The sequence below is a fragment of the Crocodylus porosus genome, unplaced genomic scaffold (genome assembly GCF_001723895.1).
Source record: "Crocodylus porosus isolate Cpor-Errol unplaced genomic scaffold, CroPor_comp1, whole genome shotgun sequence".
Lineage (NCBI taxonomy): Eukaryota > Metazoa > Chordata > Crocodylia > Crocodylidae > Crocodylus > Crocodylus porosus.
In genome coordinates, this window is record NW_017728947.1 from 31,149,182 (window position 1) to 31,162,315 (window position 13,134).

The window sequence follows — 13,134 nt, forward strand, 5'->3', positions numbered from 1 at the left end:
GCAGCTGCAGTTGGAGCACATACTCTTCTCAAAGCCTGTCCTGGTCTAACCCCAAACAGTTCTCCTAGAAACAGAGGTGTACTGGGCAGTTGGGACTGTTTTCAGGAGGAGCATGCATGATCAGACCGGGAAAGACTGTGGCCCCAGCCCCAACCTTTTGCACTGACCAGCTGGAGGAATCAAGCTGGGCTGGAAAAGCCCTGTACGTGCCTAAGAAGCCAGGTGCAGGGACACCCGGGTCAGGCAGGACCACTGTCTTTCTTTCCTCCCCTGACCCTTTAGGGGATTTTTGCTCAGGACACAAAACTCATTAGTTATGCTTCTGTTTCTGCCTGCTTTAGGTTTATCAGATAACTCCAATACATGGAAAACCACACAGTAGCACCTCAATGGAAAACCACTGAAGTAAGTAGAGGCAGTACAACAGTGGCCCTAAACTGGGAGACCACAAAATTGCAAAACGTTTTGGAGGGATGCCTTGGCTCCAGAAAGGTTGAGACCCACTGTTTGATCATTTAGGCTCTATTTTTCCAGGCCAGGTATCTGTCTGGATGGATTTTTTGCAAAAATTTAATTCAAAACCACTCTGCTCTTTCCAAGAAAAAGGGTTTAATGTTTTAAAAAACCTCAAATGACCTTTCATTTGGAAGTTCTTATGTACCTAGGGTTTGGAAATTTCACAGGGGGTGGCAGGGACATGCCTTTGGCCATGCCTATGAAAACCTGCTCAGTGATGGACAAGTTATGAGCCCCTGAAAAACTGCATTTCACACATGCTTATTAAATACTGGTTAGAGTTTAACAGCTAAAACCTCTAAAGAGTCCTTCCTGCTATGCATACTCAATACCCATCAGTTTCTCTAGTGTGGGATGGGGTGGAGGAAGCAACTTTGGGCCAGGAAAGGAGAATGAAGCAAAGTGAGCAGCATGGGAAAGAGCACGGGCAAGAAGACTGGGAGTTGTGGGGAAAGGGAAATTGAGACTGATTGGCATGGGAAGTCTGAAGGGATCAATGAGAATATTGTGAATGGGATCAGAAGCCTGAGAAAGCAAATCTAGGAAGCCTAAGGAAGACAATCTGGGTTAGGGGTATTAAACATAAGAGTCTCTGGACTATCACCAGGCTACCAGAAATTATGTGGTGGGATTGGGAACGGCATGGCCTGCTGCAGAATTTGGGGTCTCTGGACTCCAGTGGACCTAGCTGTCATTATCAGAGGACTGAGTGAGAGCTGTGCAGAGATCCTCCAGAACCTGTCACTGCTATCACTGGGTTTACCACAGCTACTGCTGGCCACACAGATCTGGCCCAGGAGGAGCCCTGCAGTCTGGATCCAGCCCAGGTTCTAGTTGATGAAAATCAGATCCAGGATGGACTGGTGGAGCAGAGACAGGACAAGAACTCATTATAAAGGATTGGGAAGAAAGCACTGAGGCTGTGGGAAATGGGCAGAGAAATCTGAAGGCTCATTTGGAAACTTAAGTGGACTGAAGAATACTGAATAAGTCTCTGTTACTCAGCTGTCAGAAAATACCTGTGCAACCTACTACTATCCTCCTCTAGTGCTGGACAACTTAGAAGATAGCAACCTGCTACTGTTACCACTAACTCCATTAAAAAATGTCAATAGTCTGTGCATTAAATCTAAAGGTTCCGACTCCTGATTGTCTATGCGGATATACATATGATGGCAAATGATGGATTTTCTTATTTTCAATTTGTTGGGTTTTTTTAATACCTAAGAAATAAAACACACACACACACACACACACACACACACACAGTCTTTGACGCATGCATTAAGACAACATTATTACAGTTACAAAATCAGGCATTCAGATGTTAGGAAATGCCAGAGTTCAGGTTGTCCACAGAACCTTAATTTGCTGATCGTGGACATATACATTATATTATATGCCTCATTCAATATGCAGAATAAACTGGACTTTGGGTAAGAATTACAGTTGTGTAGTAAAGAATGCTCTTGTCTATAGGACATCTAACTCATTTGGTGTAGTGAATAAGGCACAGGCTTGCAGGAAAAAAGGAACGAAAATCTCACAGTGTGTGTCTACACAAGATGATTTACTGTGCAGCAGACTAATTTGCTACACATGAAAATGTCACCATCTATACATGCACAGCAGTTAGAGGACAGTAAACTAATTTACTGTGCTGCCGTATAGTCCCATCAGATACAAGTGGTATCCAGCAATGCAATAAAAAACAGCATTTAAACGCATGTGTAGACAATGATGTCAGGATTAGTTTGAGCTGGAGTATATTCAGTCACATTAACTGCGTGTGTAGATGTATCCACAGTTGAATTTCATGCTGGAGAACAGATACCATCCCTGCACTGCAAAGATCCTATATGATATTAAGCATGTCACATAAACCAAACTTTTCACAGGTGGTTACTGATTGTGTATACCTTATTACAACTACAGCTTGAGACCCCAGGGTCTAATCTGTAGAAGTGTTGAACATTCACAACTGCAAGTGAAGTCACTAGAAATTGTGTCTGAACAAATGAAATGCTGTATTATGCTAACCACTCTGAAAAATCTTGCTGTAGGGACTGTAAGCAGAAAGCTAAACTAGTGGATACTGTTTAATTCATTGTGTCTTGGTTCATTATTGTTAAAATAGAGATAACATAATGTTTTTCAAGGAGTTAGATACAGTGGCAATGAGCTCCATAAAATCTGCTAAGGGCAGTAGCGTAACAGAGGCTGGGCAAGTGGTGCACATGCTCTCAGTGCCACCTAAGGGCAGGGATGCCAGGATGGAGGGCACCTCAGGGCTACTATTTGCCTTCTGCCTGTCTTGCTGCTTGCCTCTGCATTTTGGGAATCATAGTTTTGTAGACCAGCAGTGAAGTTTACTGCTGCTGGTAAGGGAACTGACCATTTTTTCTGCCACATTCAGCATTTTTTTCCCTCTAAAGGTGGCAAAAAAATGGGGTGACAGTTTCCCTACATCAGCAGCAAACTCCACTGACAGCTTAGAGAACTGTGGTTTCCTGTGCACTTCATGACACTGTCTGGCTCTCTGCTCTTGTTCCTGAGCCTCCAGAGAAGGTAGGTGTGGGGAGCACAGCGTGATGACTGGGAGAACGAAGACTGTTCTAGGTGCTTTTTTTCCATGCTATACCTCTGCCTACAGAAATAAAATTGCACAAGGAACCTTACTAAAGCTACCAAGTGCTTCATTTTGCAATGTCTATAAAATTCTTTTAATGTGATCATTGGGGGAAAATTCTGCAGTGCTCATGAATGTAGCAACTGAGCAGCTTTCAAAGCTCTCTCATGACTTATATCTGTCATGTGCTGCTTGTTCACTCATCCTCTCCCCAGGGCAAGAAAGCATCTGCAGTATAGTGTTATGTTTAGGGAGTGGATGGTTTGGTTTTTTTGGTTTTGTTTTTAACATCTAAGTTACTATGCCTTTATGTTAGAGGCAGAGAAAAGCATGTGCCTCTTGTGCATGATGTGGAAGGTATCAACACTAATTGTGGTCTGTGGTTCCTGAGAAAGTTCATTCCAGTCTTGGGCTAGCTGCTGAGTATCTTTCTCCTGCACAGACAACTTTTACCAGTATTGTAAGAGCAGAATGGCACTAGAGGAGTGAAATTATAGACCAGTGTCTTCATTGTGGAGGTATCTTGGGCCCAGCTCATAGACTACCTTGTAGATAATGACAGAAACCTTGAACTAGATCTGAAATTCTATGAGAAGGCTACACAAAGAGCAGAGGACAGGCTTATGCTTACAGTAGACTGAATAGCCGAATCACTGAGGAGATACAATAAATACAGTATTATATACAAATTAGAGTTTCCTCATGCTAAAGGCTTTATGCTCTGGTACAGGAGTTTTCAGCTTTTAATGGATCAGCATACCCCCAGTGGCCAAATACAGAGCAGTGTACCCCCGGCGGCCAGACATGGAGTGGGAGGGGTGGGGGTGGCACACAGATAAACACAAAGCAGCAGCAGCCACCACGTGTGAGCTTCCCCCACCCCCCGCATCTAGCCAGATGGGCGGTGCCTGCGTGGCAGTGCGGGATGGTGCATGGTGGCACTCCATCCATGCATACCCCCCAGGAGTGTGAGTACCCCCAGCTAACAACCCCTGCTCTGGTATATCACATTGCTGTAGTCCAGCCAAAAAAAGGGGGGCAAAAAGTCTAAGTAATTATCATCTGACATGATAGGAAAGAGTCTCCTAGATAAGAAGAAATGACAGAAAGCATTAACTGTAGGTGCTGCTGGGTGAAAGATTAACATGAGTCAGAAATCCAAGAGCACTTGTGGAAACTACAGTTGTGGGTGTATACATCCAACCAAAGGAGACTGAGTTATGGCTACAAACTCTTCAAAATGTATCCCTGACCACCAGCTTCCTTTCTGTCATGACTGTTGTTCTTCATCTACAAATATGACATACAAAAAGATTGGAGTACCTGGGGAAGAGAAGACTGAAAAGAGATATGGTAACAGTCTTTATTGCAAAAGTACTGAGAAAGGTGATCTAGTATTCTCTATGGTCATAGGGGACAGGACAAGAATCAATGACCTTACATTGCAACAAGAGTAATTTAGGTGGGATATTCAGAAGACTGTTCTGACATCAAGGTGGTTGAGCTCTGGAACAGATTAATTAGAGAGGTTTTGGAATCCACATCATTATAAGTTTTTTAAGTACACTTGGCTGGGATGATCCTTCCTTGAGCAAGGGGATTGGACCAGATGATATCCTAAGGCCTCTTCCAGTCTTATTTCTCTATTAGTCTGTCTCTGAACTGTTCATGTCCAACCACCAAGCCCTTTTAATGGCAGGGGTGTGGTTGCGTGTAGCAACCAATATTTTGGTACAGCTGCACTTCATCTGTGTATCGCTTCCAGATGATGCAGATTGTTACCACGTTACAGCTGACTTTTATCCCCCCTCCTTCCCCACCCTTTGGGGGAATAGAGTGGGTAAGGAGTAAAGAATTAAGATAACAAACTTTTTTCTTAACACACGGTCCCTCTACTCCAGACATGTGATGCATTGGTAGAGTAAGAATGGGAAAGTAACACAGCCGTGCTGTACATGCATGTATTCTACGTGCAGAAAAGTTCAGTCCCAGAGGGGACTGAATTTGGCCCCTACCCTTAACATTAAAATTCAGGGTTAGGGGGAAGAAGGCATTTATACTGGTCAAAGAAAGAAAGTATCCCGCATACTTGCATTTTACTGCTGTCAGTAATGGTGTCAGGTTAAGAAAAGCTCTCTAGTATGACGACTGATTTGTAGGATAACTGCATTTTTCTAGGTTTCCTTTGAAACAGCAACAAAACAAAAAAAGAAGCACCAAACCACAATTTTAAAAATAGACTGCTTTAAGATGTCTCCTGAAAGTCACAGGCTGTCCTTATATTGTTCAATTTTTGGAATTCTTCAGGAGTGAGAACAGACTCTGTTGTCAACAGAGTTCTGTTCACAGAAACTAGGCAGGAAAATGAAAGAAGGCTCTCTATTGTTCAACTATGTGGTGTAGGCTGCAAGAATGTGTGGGGAATGCAGTGCCTGCATGTCAGACAGAGAGAAAGGTCTTTGTGTGGAAACACTGAAGCAGAATATCAATCATATAAATAACCATTACCTCATTTTTATTTCTAATCACTGCTATCATATGTTTTTCAATCATATTCCAATAGCAATAGTGATTATAGATTTCATGGAATGTTGTCTAATCAAACTATCCCAAATGCCATGATCAGCCAAGCTGATCTACTATGAAACACAGAGCAATTTTTAAAGTATCATATGTGTGCACTCACATTTTAAAGACTTGTACAAATGTTTCTCAGTGACTTGATCTCTCCTTCATGGCAACATTTATTCAACCATGCTGCTACAATGCACTTTAAATCAGTATTTCTCTCAAATATAGGCCTCTGTTACATGCCATAAGAATTGTACATAATTTGAAATGCACAGAGGTAAAAAAAAGGACAAATCATTGAATTTGAGACATCTCCATGATACTACTTGATGCAAATAATGTGTTTTATATTATAATAGATAACATTGTGTCAGATGCCATGATGTAAGGGCATCATGCCCTGGTATGAAATTCCTCAAAATCTTAAAGCTCATTATAAGTAATAGGCCTGAACAGGGAGCATTTAAGATTAAAATTTATGTTGATCTTTCTCCAACTCAGCTCTTGAAATATAATCTTGCCCAGATCGAAAATGGCATACCTGTCATGACACAAGTAATATTTGACTTCAGATGAAGTATAGCATCTTACAGCCTGGTGCCATTCTATGTTACTTAAGGTATCTCCATTTTTCAGATGCTATGATTTTGTTTTGCTTGTCAGTGATAGGAAGAGATTTACGGGATAAAAAAAGCAAATGAGACTGGGATGAGTTTCTAGACAGTATTTGGTTACACTATGCCATGTCCTACATGAGTAGTGTTCTTAAAGAATATGTTGGAATAGCATTGTAGAGGGGTTAGCCATGATGTCCTGATCCCATGGGCTTTAATGCAAATCCCTGTAGATTTGATCTTGCACAGCACACGTGAAGGGTGTTGAAAGCATAAAATAAGCAGTGGCAAACAGTTCATAAAGAGCAATGGAATCCAATATTGCACGACTGAATTCATGGGGAATTTTACCTAAGGACTGGGGCCTTGTTTAGAGCGTTGGTTATTAGTACTGAAGTCACTCGTAACAATGACCAAAAAAAGCTTCATGTTATGTGCATGCTAGTATAGTAAGTAACTTTAGTAGCTATCATTTACAGAATCAGGTCAAAAGGGGAAGCCATTATTGCCTTACCATTAGGCAGGATGAAGTTCACTCTTCAGACTCAACTTCTCTGCTCATCATACTTCCCATTCCATTTTTACATTAAGTATGTATGTGTGTGTATATATATGTGTGTGTTCTTTCCCCTTTGGCTCCCTAGTGCTCCAGGTTCAGGAAGAAAGGAAATGGAAGATGCTCACAGCTATGTCTGCTCCATAGTTTGGAGATTAGGGACCTTTGCTAAGGCATAAGGATGTGGATTAAAGCCCTCTGAATCTGAACCTGGATTTGTTATGTCCTAAGTAAATGACCTAGTCACTAAGGAGCCTTATACTGTGAATGCCTCTTTTCCTACACTCACAGCTGTCATTCAGTCCTTCCCTCTTGACTAATGTTGCCTCAATCTCTCCTGCCTCTCAGTCACACCACTGTTCTCCAGACCACATCAAGAAGTCAACTGATAAGGCTGTCATCCTTAACATCACTCTAGTTATATCACCCTTCTTTTACTGTCCCCTCTTTTCTAGCACATCAAGCCCAGTCTTCTTCCTGACAAACACCTTCCTTCTCCAGAAAGGCTGCACTCAATATGCCATTTTCTACCTCTGTGCTTTCTTCTGCACTGTTACTTAGGCTTGGAATGGCCTACCTGAAGAGGTCCTGTCTATTGAGCCATATTGCCTCTCTGAATGTCTATACAAGACTGCTCAAACAAACTCATCTCTCTATGCCTCAGTTTATCAGTACTCGACAGCAATAAAATCACGTTCTCAGCTCATGTGAATTGACTTATCTTTAAATAATTCAGTGGAATTCTATTGATTTACACTGAGGATCTGTGCCACTATTCCAAAAATGAATCACATTATGATTATTAGGATCAGTACACTATTATGTTAGCATTACATGATTCATTTAAGAAACTTGAAATACTTATAATAATTTGCACTTAATACTTCCATGCACTGTAAATAGTTATCTTACTTACTTAAAAGTAAACTTTGCTTGCTTGCATATTATTGTTTCTGTGTCTAATCAAAATTTGGCCAAAAATTACAATATGACCAAGACACACACATATACAGAATCCATGCAGGATAAGCTGTTATGGCTAAAACTTGTCAAAATGGGTATTTATTTTCCTGGGAAGTTTTCAACAATTTTTGTCATTTTAACCCATGAACTTATTATTTTTATGGCCAAAAAAATCCATGAATTTCCTTTTTAGTTTGATAAAATCATATTTTGTTAGATATTTGGGAATAAAATCCCCCAAATGTTTATTGAAGCTAATTTAAAAAACAAACAAGAAAAAACCCTCAAAATTTTATATCAAGAGCTAATTATTAACAACTCATTTTGTTATTTCAGTTATTTTGTTGTTGGTAGTGTTAATGATAAATGGAAATTTCAATCAAATATGCACATATTCAGTCTGGTTTAAAGGCTTTTTTATTTTAGACTAAATGTTTTGAAAGACTTTAGCTATATACATCCTCCTTTCTTCATTATAACTGCATACAGAAAGCAATTCAGTGGGGTTCCAAACTACAACTACCAAAAATCTCTGATGACAAATATTTCCTAGCTGCAGTTCATGCTACCTTGAAAAGAACATGACTACTGTTTTCCAAGCCCAAATTAAGGTTACATAAAGGTTACAAGGAAGGTTATATGTGAACATCCAGAAGATCTTAACATTGACATAACATTTATGGTGTTAGTGATGGGAAACATTACTAAATGAATCAATAATAAATAAGTAAGTAAGTAAGCCATAGTAATACCTGTAGTTTCATCTTAGTTTTAATATTTTCTAGTTCACCGTATTATTTTGTTCAGGGGTTTGTTGATCTCCCAAAGCAGAACCAATGTTTCCTATTTTAATTACAGCATCTTCTGATCATCCCACTCTCTCAGTAGGCAGCACTGACTGGCTTCCAGAAAGAAGAAACATCCTGTGCCCACAGAGGCACAGTCAGAGTCTCCAATCATGTGGCAAAGAGCTCTGGTCTAGTGGTGAGAGCTTGTGACTGGGAGTCAAAACTCCCTGATACTGAGTTAATTTTGAGACTTTGGACAAGTGACTTAAGCTTTCTGTGTGCCAGATAAAACTGAAAATTATAACCCACATTCCAGTGATGCTGTGAAGTGAATTAACCATTGTTTTAGGTGCCTTGATATCCTCAGAAAAAAAGCTGTAAAAACCTAAAGATGATGGAGGGCTGAAGACATTTCTGCTTTTCTAGGAGCATCTAGACTCTTTAATCCTTAGCAGTCTCATACAAACATTTTGAGGGGTAGGGATGGGGAATGAGGAAGCCCTTTGAAAAGAACATTCTTATCTCAAAAGAAGTCTTACTTCCCTTCTTTCTGCTGCTCATGCCCATTCCATCAAATAAGGCCTTTCATCTGTCTGCCCCCTGCCCCAACTACTAGTACTCTTACACACTTGTCTTAAGCCATCAGCCCTCTGCTTCCCACATTCTTCACTACCCTGTGTGTGACACCTCCTCACTCTGAGCTGTATTAAGCAACATTTGCACTGGTGTTGCCAGCAACATAGTGAACATTATCCTCTGCCTCTTTGACCTCAATGGCTGTTAGAGTCCAACTCCTCCAGATGCTTTCTTGCTCAAGGGAACAGCTAGCACCTGGAAGGAGGCTCCGGTAAGTCACGTGAATATGGAACGCAAGACATGAGAAGGACTCTGGGCAGGGTAGATGAGTTGGGTCATCATGACTATTTCTCCCAAACCATTCTAACTTGGCCTCAATTTCCAGCGGTTAGAGTGTATTCCTACTCCCTGCTCTGGTGCCCCCAGTGGACCCTACTAATAGCATAAAGTATTAACCATTTTCTAATGGCTAATGTATAGCATGTTTAATATGAAAACGTGAGATACTATATATGCAACTATTCTGAAGAACTCACAGGGCCAAGTTTTCAAAATAACTCAGTGTTCATTTAAGAACCTAATAATAGTTAGATTTTTCAAAAGTGTTCAGCACAATGATTCTCAAACAGGGTACTGCTGAGGTGTGCCATGCAAGGTGAGCACTGTTAAGTGTGAAAACATTGTGATCTGTTGGGATCTTTCTGAGTTCTTTGCAACAGAAGAATTCCTCTACTATTTTTCTTTAATCAAAAAACAAGTGAAAATGAAGAGGTGGCACTTTCTGAGGGGTGCCCTGAGTCTGAAAAGGCTGAGGACCACTGGTTCAGCATGTAGCCTGTGACACCTCCTGGGCATGTGTACATGAGCTGCTTTACTGTGCAGCAGACTAATTTGCTATTCAGTAAAGCAGCAGCATCTACACATTCATGGCAATTGGGCACAGTAGATTAATTTACTGCACTGCCAGATAGTTCTGTCATACACAAGTGGTATCTGGCAACACAGTAAATTACTGCACTTAAACAGGTATAGATGATGACATCAGGATAAATTTACTCCAGCATGTGTAGATGCACCCCATGACACCTATTTGCCAGACCACTGTTTGATAGTTCTTGCTCTAATTTTACATCCTATGATTGATTCAAATCCTATAGGCATCTTAAGAACCTCTCAAAGTGCCATTAATGCCTCATGAACAGATCCTATTTGCAAGCACTTCTGCACTTCCATCACTTTGTTTTCTTTCCCATCCTTTATTTGACAGAGTTTACATGAAAAACTAAGATCACTGCATTTTGAGAGGTCTCTGGTGATGGCTGCTTGTTTCTATCTAGTGGGATCATGCCTATCATCTACATCGCTACAGAAGATATACATTTCTAGAAACAGAGGATTCAAAGTAACTGCCCTATGCTGAAATGCTGCTGGCAAGTTGTCTTGCGCTTCAGATAGAAACAAGAGTGTTGGGAGCTTTAGGCATTATTTAAATATTATATATGGTGACGTCCATAATTCAGCATATTCTGTGGTGAAACCTAGCTGAAACAATTGCTGCATAAATGTTGTTATTCCATATTCTGAGCCAGACTCTAGAGGTTTGCTTTATTTATATCACATGTGGCTGAGAGAAATAATTCTATGAAGCCTCACACAGTATATTTTCTTTTTGTGTTGCCAAAATAACCTAAAGAAATCAATGAGTGAAGACTTTTCTCTGTTGCTGAAGATTTTCTTTTAACCATTCAAACATCAGGAACATTTATTAATCTGTGCTGAAACTACAGATACAACCTGTTAGCAAAAGATAGTGGCATTTTTTATTATGCAATAGTTTAAGAAACTTGGTTCTTTAGTCTTACCTAATATCTTGTTACTGAGGATCTAATAGCCTTACAGATTAAAAATTAAATTACAAACTAAAGAGTTAAACTTCCATTTATTCACATAGGTAATTATTGACTTCAGTAAGAAATGAGAGTAGTAAGTACTTGCATCTGTTGTTCAGGTTTTGGTCTCAGAAGAGTATCCATTATTGTAATCACTGCATGGTTGCATTAGTGGGCTTATATTTAGGATCTGAATTTACAAGATACTGAAGAACACAGTTTCTGTCATTTGAATGTGAGGGCACTCAACAGCCTTGAAGGATTTAAGTCCCAAGCAAATACTGTAAAGCAGGGGTTTTCAAACTCTGTGATACCATGACCATGAGTGCTGGATGGCAGTAGTGGGGGACAGGGAGCTCGCACATGACAGCCACCACCGCCATCCACCACTCTGTACCACTACTGCAAACCGCTGCCCTGCACTGTTGCACATACCCCTGGAAAATTTGCAGCCCTGCTTTAAGTTGCTCATCACCCACCAGGAGGTTGTGACCCAGTTTGAGAACTCCTGCTATAAAGGAACTAATGAAGTGCTAAGTCCATGAAGATGCTTTCCTCAGGAAAGAAAAATGATAAAAGGCCGTATATTCTCTCTTTTTTTATCTCTCTCTGTCTATAAATAGCTATCTCTGAATTCAATAGTAAAAAATAATTGTCATTAATTATTTAATATAGATGAATCTGTAGAGAAAAAAATCTTTGCAGGATTTATTTTGCAAACAGTTGAAGAAACATAGCATACATCTAAACTAGTGGCAGTCCCACCGGTGAGGCAATAAACCCTGCCTACCTGCTCCCACACTACATACAGCAACCCTGGAAATGAGGTGTTGAGGATGTCCTACCATGCTTGAGCACACTTTGGAAATCCAAGCCTTGAGTAAAGTGGCAGGGATGCCCCTATTTTACCTCTCCCACCTTATTTCCAAGATTGGTGTATACAGAATAGGGATGGACAGACAGCATTTATTGCTTGGCAACAAGACTGAGTTTTCTATGGCCTCAGTGTAGACAAACACAGAGAATCCTGTCTGCTATAGTTGGTGGTCCCAATCCTAAATAACACAGAGGAAAGGGGAGGATGAATGTCAGGCTAACTGCCTAGCCTCATAAACACCTTTATTAAGCAAAAGTCTGGATCAAAATTTTAAATTTTGGTTCCTTGGTACCTCCAATATACATCCCTGCCAGAAACTGGGGAAAAAATGCATTTCTCAGTTAGTGTAAAAAGCTAGTGAGATTCACAGGTAAGAAATATCCAACCAACCACATGTTTTTGCTTTTACAAACTTTCAGGATACTTTCCACTTACTAAGCAAATATAGTGAATAAAAAGGTATGTGAATATGATATAGTGGGTACATCTACACAAGATGCTTGAAGGCACATTGGCTTATATTTAAGGTGTACTGGGGTGCACATCTACACATGCATGCCTTTACTGTGTTTTTTAAATGGTGAATTTAGGCTGTTTGTGCCTAAATCTGATACCTGCAAATGCAGGAGTCAAATTTAGGAGCAAATAGTTAAAGCACATTAAAAAAACATGTAGATAAGTTAAAGTGTGTTATCACTGTGTGTGTGGATGGACTTGGGACTAACTTTAGTCCCAAGTCTGTCCACACACAGAGAGTTAATGTGCTTTAATGCCTGCATGTGTAGACACCTGTCTAAACCTGCTTAATGTGCATTAAGCTAACGTATGTTAAATTTAGGCACACTTAAATGCACGTGTAGACACACCCAGTTTGCACAAATGACTCTGAATTTCTGTACGTATGAATCTTTGAAAATGCAAAGCAGGAACTGCAATTTGAGAAGCCATATTTAAAATAGTTAAAGCCTTTAGCTGCACAGGAGACAAGCCATGGAGGGTCAGGCACTCTGGAACCGCTAAGCCTAATTATGATCTAGGCCTTCCAGTATCTGCTGCTCTATCCCTCCAACAATTGTTCTGTACTGGCCTCCTGTGGCACCTCTGCCCCTTCACTCCCACATGTACACATACAGAAATTGCTGATCATGGTCAGGA